Here is a 6031-nt window from a genome sequence, read left to right on the forward strand (position 1 = left end):
ATTGTTATATCAATAGGCCCAAAATGTCAATATGCTCCCCCAAGACTCACCATCCAACATGTCCTTCTCCTTTGTGAATACCAATGCAAAGTATTTGTAAAGAATCTCACTCACTTCCTCTGGCTCCATGCATAAAATCCATCCTTTATCCTTTAGTGAAGCTATCCTTTCCCTAGCTGCCCTCTAGCTGCTTTTGTACATATAAAACATTTTGGGTTTTTCCTTAGTCCTGTTTCCCTAGCACATTTCATGACCTCTTTTAGATCTCCTAACTCTTTGTTTAAATTCTTTGCTTTTTATTTATGTTCTTCAATTGCTCTGTCTGTCTTCAGTTTCCTAAACCTCACGTATGCCTCCTTTTTGTTTTGACTCAGCTCTTGTCAGCCCAGATTCTCAAATTGTGCCATCTTTATCTTTCATTTCCACAGGACCAACATCACAGTTCTGTGTTCATCTGCCTTACCTGTGATACGTTAAATCAAATGCACTTCAGACCACCAGTTCTGCCATGTTCAGTAACCTCTCCCTGTCTGTTCTTCCTCTTAGCCTTTCTGGTCTTTGTCTCTAACTCCTCCTCAGTTATTCACTTGCTGACCTACCGCTCTGGTTCCCACTCCCCTGTGACACTAATTTAAACCCTTCTGAGTGGCACTAGTAAACATCTCTGCCAGGAAAATGTTGCCCCTCTAGTTTAGGAGCAAGCCACCCTTCTTGTACAAGTTTCACCTACCCTGGATGACATGCTAATGATCCACATAGCTGAAGCTCTCCCTCCTGCACCAGCTCTTTAGCTGCATGTCTTTAGCACTTCGGCAGCACATATACTAAAATTAGAACAATACAGAGAAGATTAGCATGGCCCCTGCGCAAGAATGACATGCAAATTTGTGAAGCGTTCCATATTTTTTGGGGCAGCACAGTGGCTCAGTGGTTAGCACTGCTGCCTCATAGCTCCAGGGACCTGAGTTCGATTCCAGCCTCGGGCGACTGTCTGAGTGGTGTTTGCACATTCTCCCTGTGTCTGCATGGGTTTCCCCCGGGTGCTCCGGTTTCCTCCCACAGTCCAAAAATGTGCGGGTCAGGTGAATTGGCCATGGCGAAATTGCCCATAGTGATAGGTGTATTAGTAGGAAGTAGGTGAATGGGTCTGGGTGGGTTACTGTTCAGAAGGTTGGTGTGGACTTGTTGGGCTGAAGGGCCTGTTTCCGTACTGCAGGGAATCTAATCCAATCAAAATTAACTGCACTATCTTTCTATTCCTATCCTCACTGGCACACGGCACAGGAAGCAATCCCACGAACTTCCTTGGCAAGATCTTGTCACTCATCCTGCCTAAGTCATTAGTATCAATGTGTACCATGACCTCAGGGTGCTCACCCTCAATTTCGAGGACACCCTGTGCCCACTCAGAGATATCCTTGACCATGGCACCATAGAGGTATCACACCATTCTGAAGTATTTTTTATGGCCACAGAAATGCCTATCTGTGCCCCTGAGTATAGAGTCCCTTATTACTACTGCTGAAATGTACCTTGACCCTCCCTGCTCTACAAGAGAGCCAGCTGTGGTGCTACCCCTATGCCTGATGCTGTTCCCATCCTCTGACAGGCAATTTCCACCCCCGCACGCCCTTTCCCACCAATCTGTATCTAAATGGGTATACTTGTTAGTGAGGGCTTATAGTCACAGGGGACTCCAGCACTGTCTGCCTACTCCTTCTAGCATTCAGCCATCAATCTACCTGAACCTTGGGTGTGATCGTCTATGATGCTTTCCGCCTCCTGTATGTTCCTAAGTGTGTCCAACAGCTGCTTCAACCGATCCATGCAATCTGACAGGAGCTGCAATTGAACAGACACTTCCCGCAAATGAAGTTGTCAGGGATGTTCAAACTGTCTCTGATTTCCCACATTCTGCAGGAGAAGGATTTTTTTGCAGTCACCTATTTAAGTAAAAATAAATTTCTATTCACTTAATTTATGGCTAACTAGATAGCTGTTGACATTCGATTCTCATTAAAGAACTCTAAATATACTTTGCCATAAACAACAATCTGGATACAACACTAAATCCAGTACAGCACTACTCTACCACTAGCCCATATCCCAATCCTCACTTCTCACTGTTAATGTGCAGTAAATCAAAGAGCAACTTCTTTGCTGCCCATATCAGGTAAAAATAGTGAGTCAAAGTTGCAGTCCAAATTGACCTGCTCCTCCACAAGTTTTACGATCCCAGTACCTCACCAATGGATACTACATTAAAACACATGAAGGAGATGAAGTTACCTCTAAAATATACTGGAAAGAGCTGGGCTTGGTGCATTCAAAAGTAAGTTTTTTTATTGACTAGGTGTTAAGCTTTCACTACTGCCATATAGCTGCATTGGCATTGAAAACTCAATAATATAACAGTGTGAAGTCTCATTTTTCCAAGTGTTGACTTGACAAAGGAGGTCTTCACAAAAGAGTGAAATGAATTTTTTTTCTTTTAAATATTTATTTGTAGCTTTATTCTGTGCACAAATTCATTTTATTTCACTTTTATATAATTTTATAAGGAATTAAATATTCTAATTTATACTCCTGGTCCTAATCTTTCCTGATCAGGCAGCCTGGCTCAGTGGAAGAAATGTGACCCAATGCACCATAACACTGTGTTTAAGGTAAATTGCATTTTGTACAGTTTGAGATGGATAGTTTAATGGTTTCTTCTAGTCCATGGATTCTGCTGAAACCTTTGCACAATTACTCTTTTTTAATATCTCTGGCAAATAACAGATGTTGAAGCTTCCTTTTATCTTTACAACATGACATAATCAAAATAGAGGCATAAAAAGCATAAATAAACTACAGAACATAATTAAAGGGTCAGCAAAAAGAACAGTAAATTTATTGAGATGTCCTATAATGATTTAACACACTCCAAAATATCAGCCTAGCACTTTATCTTAACAACATAAAGAAACCACAGACAAATCCCTACCCTCTATATCAAGCTGTCTATCCTATACAAGCAAAACAGAAAAAGGTGAGTAATAGGATTGACAGAGTAACAACACAGCATATCATGTTCCATGCTGTAATCACCATTTCCTATATTTGATTTGAGATTATTATATCCCTCAAAAAAATTGTACATGTAATTCTTTTAGAAATGATTTGAAAGCTATCAGTGATACTTTACAATGCTGGGGTTCCACGTAATTCTTCACACTGACTACCTTTTGTATGTAGTTTGTCCAAATTAAGAAAACATGGAGGGATACTTGTGAAATAAAAGCTGAAAGAACCGCAGATGCTGTAAATCAAAACTGTTCTGATGTAATGTCGGATGTAAGTTGAATCAGGAGCTGAAATTGGCCTGTCTCAAAGATGTTACTACAATTGTATTGGGGGATTTCAACATGCAAGTAGACTGGGAGAATCAGGATGGTATTGGACCTCAAGAAAGAGACTTTGTGGAGTGCCTCAGAGATGGATTCTTCGACCAGCTGGTGCTGGAGCCGACCAGGGAGAAGGCAATTCTGGATCTGGTATTGTGCAACGAACCAGAATTGGCCAGGGACCTCGAAGTGAAGGAGCCATTGGGAAGTAGTGACCATAATACAATAATCTTCAATCTGCAATTTGAGAGGGAGAGGGTAAAATCGGAAGTGACAATATTTCTGTTGAATAAAGGGAACTATGGAACTATGAGGGAGGAGCTGGCCAAAGTTCAATGGTGCAATACTTTAGCATGGATGACAGTGGAGGAACAATGGCGGATATTTCTGTGTATAATTCAGAAGTTGCAGGATCAGTTCATTCCAAAAAGGAAGAAAGATCCTAGGAGGAGGCATAGGCAGCCGTGGCTGACGAGAGAAGTTAAGAAACATGTAAAGTTAAAAGAGAAAAAGTATAACATAGCAAAGATAAGTGGGAAAACGGAGGACTGGGAAGCTTTTAAAGAACAACAGAGGATTACTAAGAAGGAAGTACGCAGAGAAAAAATGAGGTGCAAAGGTAAACTGGCCAATAATATAAAGGAGGATAGTAAAAGCTTTTTTAGGTATGTGAAAAGCAAAAAAATGGTGAAGACTAAAATTGGGCCCTTGAAGACAGAAACAGGGGAATATATTACGGGGAACAAAGAAATGGCAGAAGAATTGAATTGATACTTCAGATCTGTGTTCACTGGGGAAGACACAAGCAATTTCCCTGAGGTAACAGTGGCTGAAGGACCTGAACTGAAGGGAATTTATATTTGCCAGGAATTGGTGTTGGAGAGACTGTTAGGTCAGAAGGTTGATAAGTCCCCGGGGCCTGATGGTCTACATCCCACGGTACAGAAGGAGGTGGCTCGAGAAATCGTGGGTGCGTTGGTGATTATTTTCCAGAGTTCAATAGATTCGGAATCAGTTCCTGCGGATTGGAGGGTGGCTAATGTTATACCACTTTTTAAGAAAGGTGGGAGAGAGAAAGCAGGAAATTATAGACCAGTTAGTCTGACCTCAGTGGTGGGAAAGATGCTGGAGTCTATTATAAAGGATGAAATTACGACACATCTGGATAGTAGCAGCAGGATAGGTCAGAGTCAGCATGGATTTATGAAGGGGAAATCATGCTTGACTAACCTTCTGGAATTTTTTGAGGATGTAACTCTGAAGATGGACGAGGGAGATCCAGTAGATGTGGTGTACCTGGAATTTCAGAAATCTTTTGATAAAGTCCCACATAGGAGGTTAGTGAGCAAAATTAGGGCGCATGGTATTGGGGGGAAAGTACTTACTTGGATTGAAAGTTGATTGGCTGATAGGAAACAAAGAGTAGTGATAAACGGCTCCATTTCGGAATGGCAGGCAGTGACCAGTGGGGTAACGCAAGGATCAGTACTAGGACCGCAGCTTTTTACAATATAAGTTAATGATATAGAAGATAGTATTAGCAATAACATTAGCAAATTTGCTGATGATACTAAGCTGGGTGGCAGGGTGAAATGTGATGAGGATGTTAGGAGATTACAGGGTGACCTGGACAAGTTAGGTGAGTGGTCAGATGCATGGCAGATGCAGTTTAATGTGGATAAATGTATGGTTATTCACTTTGCTGGCAAGAACAGGAAGGCAGATCACTACCTAAATGGAATCAATTTAGGTAAAGGGGCAGTACAGAGAGATCTGGGTGTTCTTGTACACCAGTCAATGAAGGTAAGCATGCAGGTACAGCAGGTAGTGAAGAAGGCTAATAGCATGCTGGCCTTCATAACAAGAAGGATTGAGTATAGAGGCAAAGAGGTTCTTCTGCAGCTGTACAGGGCCCTGGTGAGACCACACCTGGAGTATTGGGTGTCCAAATTTGAGAAAAGACATTCTAGCTATTGAGGGAGTGCAGCGTAGGTTCACGAGGTCAATTCCTGGAATGGTGGGATTACCTTACACTGAAAGACTGGAGTGACTGGGCTTGTATACCCTTGAGTTTAGAAGACTGAGAGGGGATCTGATTGAGACATATAAGATTATTAAAGGTTTGGGCACTCTGGCGGCAGGAAACATGTTTCCGCTGATGGGTGAGTGCCGAACCAGAGGACACAGCTTAAAAATACGGGGTAGACCATTTAGGACAGAGATGAGGAGAAACATCTTCACCCAGAGAGTGGTGGCTGTGTGGAATGCTCTTCCCCAGAGGGCAGTGGAAGTCCAGTCTCTGGATTCATTTAAGAAAGAGTTGGATAGAGCTCTCAAGGATAGTGGAATCAAGGGTTATGGAGATAATGCAGGAACAGGATACTGATTAAGGATGAATGGTGGTGCAGGCTCGAAGGGCAGAATGGCCTACTCTTGCACCTATTATCTATTGTCTATTGTCTGTTCTGAAGAAGGGTCACTCAACCTGAAACATTAACTCTGATTCCTCTCCACACATGCTGCTAGACCTGCCCAGCTTTTTCAGCAATTTCTATTTTTGTTTGCGAAAGATACTGTTTCGATATCTTAGTATTTAATCTTCTTGGTGATAAAGATCTTAGGGAAGTAATATTCTGATAAAATGA

General features: G+C 41.9%; 1 non-coding gene across 1 annotated transcript; it reads left to right on the forward strand.

Annotated features, from left to right (window-relative positions):
• Positions 1 to 804: 804 nt before the first annotated feature.
• Positions 805 to 907, forward strand: LOC122550390 (U6 spliceosomal RNA). Its single transcript, XR_006311838.1, has one exon. It is a non-coding gene; the product is annotated as a U6 spliceosomal RNA (small nuclear RNA).
• The last annotated feature ends 5124 nt before the right edge of the window (positions 908 to 6031 follow it).

Source organism: Chiloscyllium plagiosum, unplaced genomic scaffold (genome assembly GCF_037043375.1).
Source record: "Chiloscyllium plagiosum isolate Xiang-an unplaced genomic scaffold, Cpla_swu_hap1 HiC_scaffold_5, whole genome shotgun sequence".
In the NCBI taxonomy this organism is placed as follows: Eukaryota; Metazoa; Chordata; class Chondrichthyes; order Orectolobiformes; family Hemiscylliidae; genus Chiloscyllium; species Chiloscyllium plagiosum.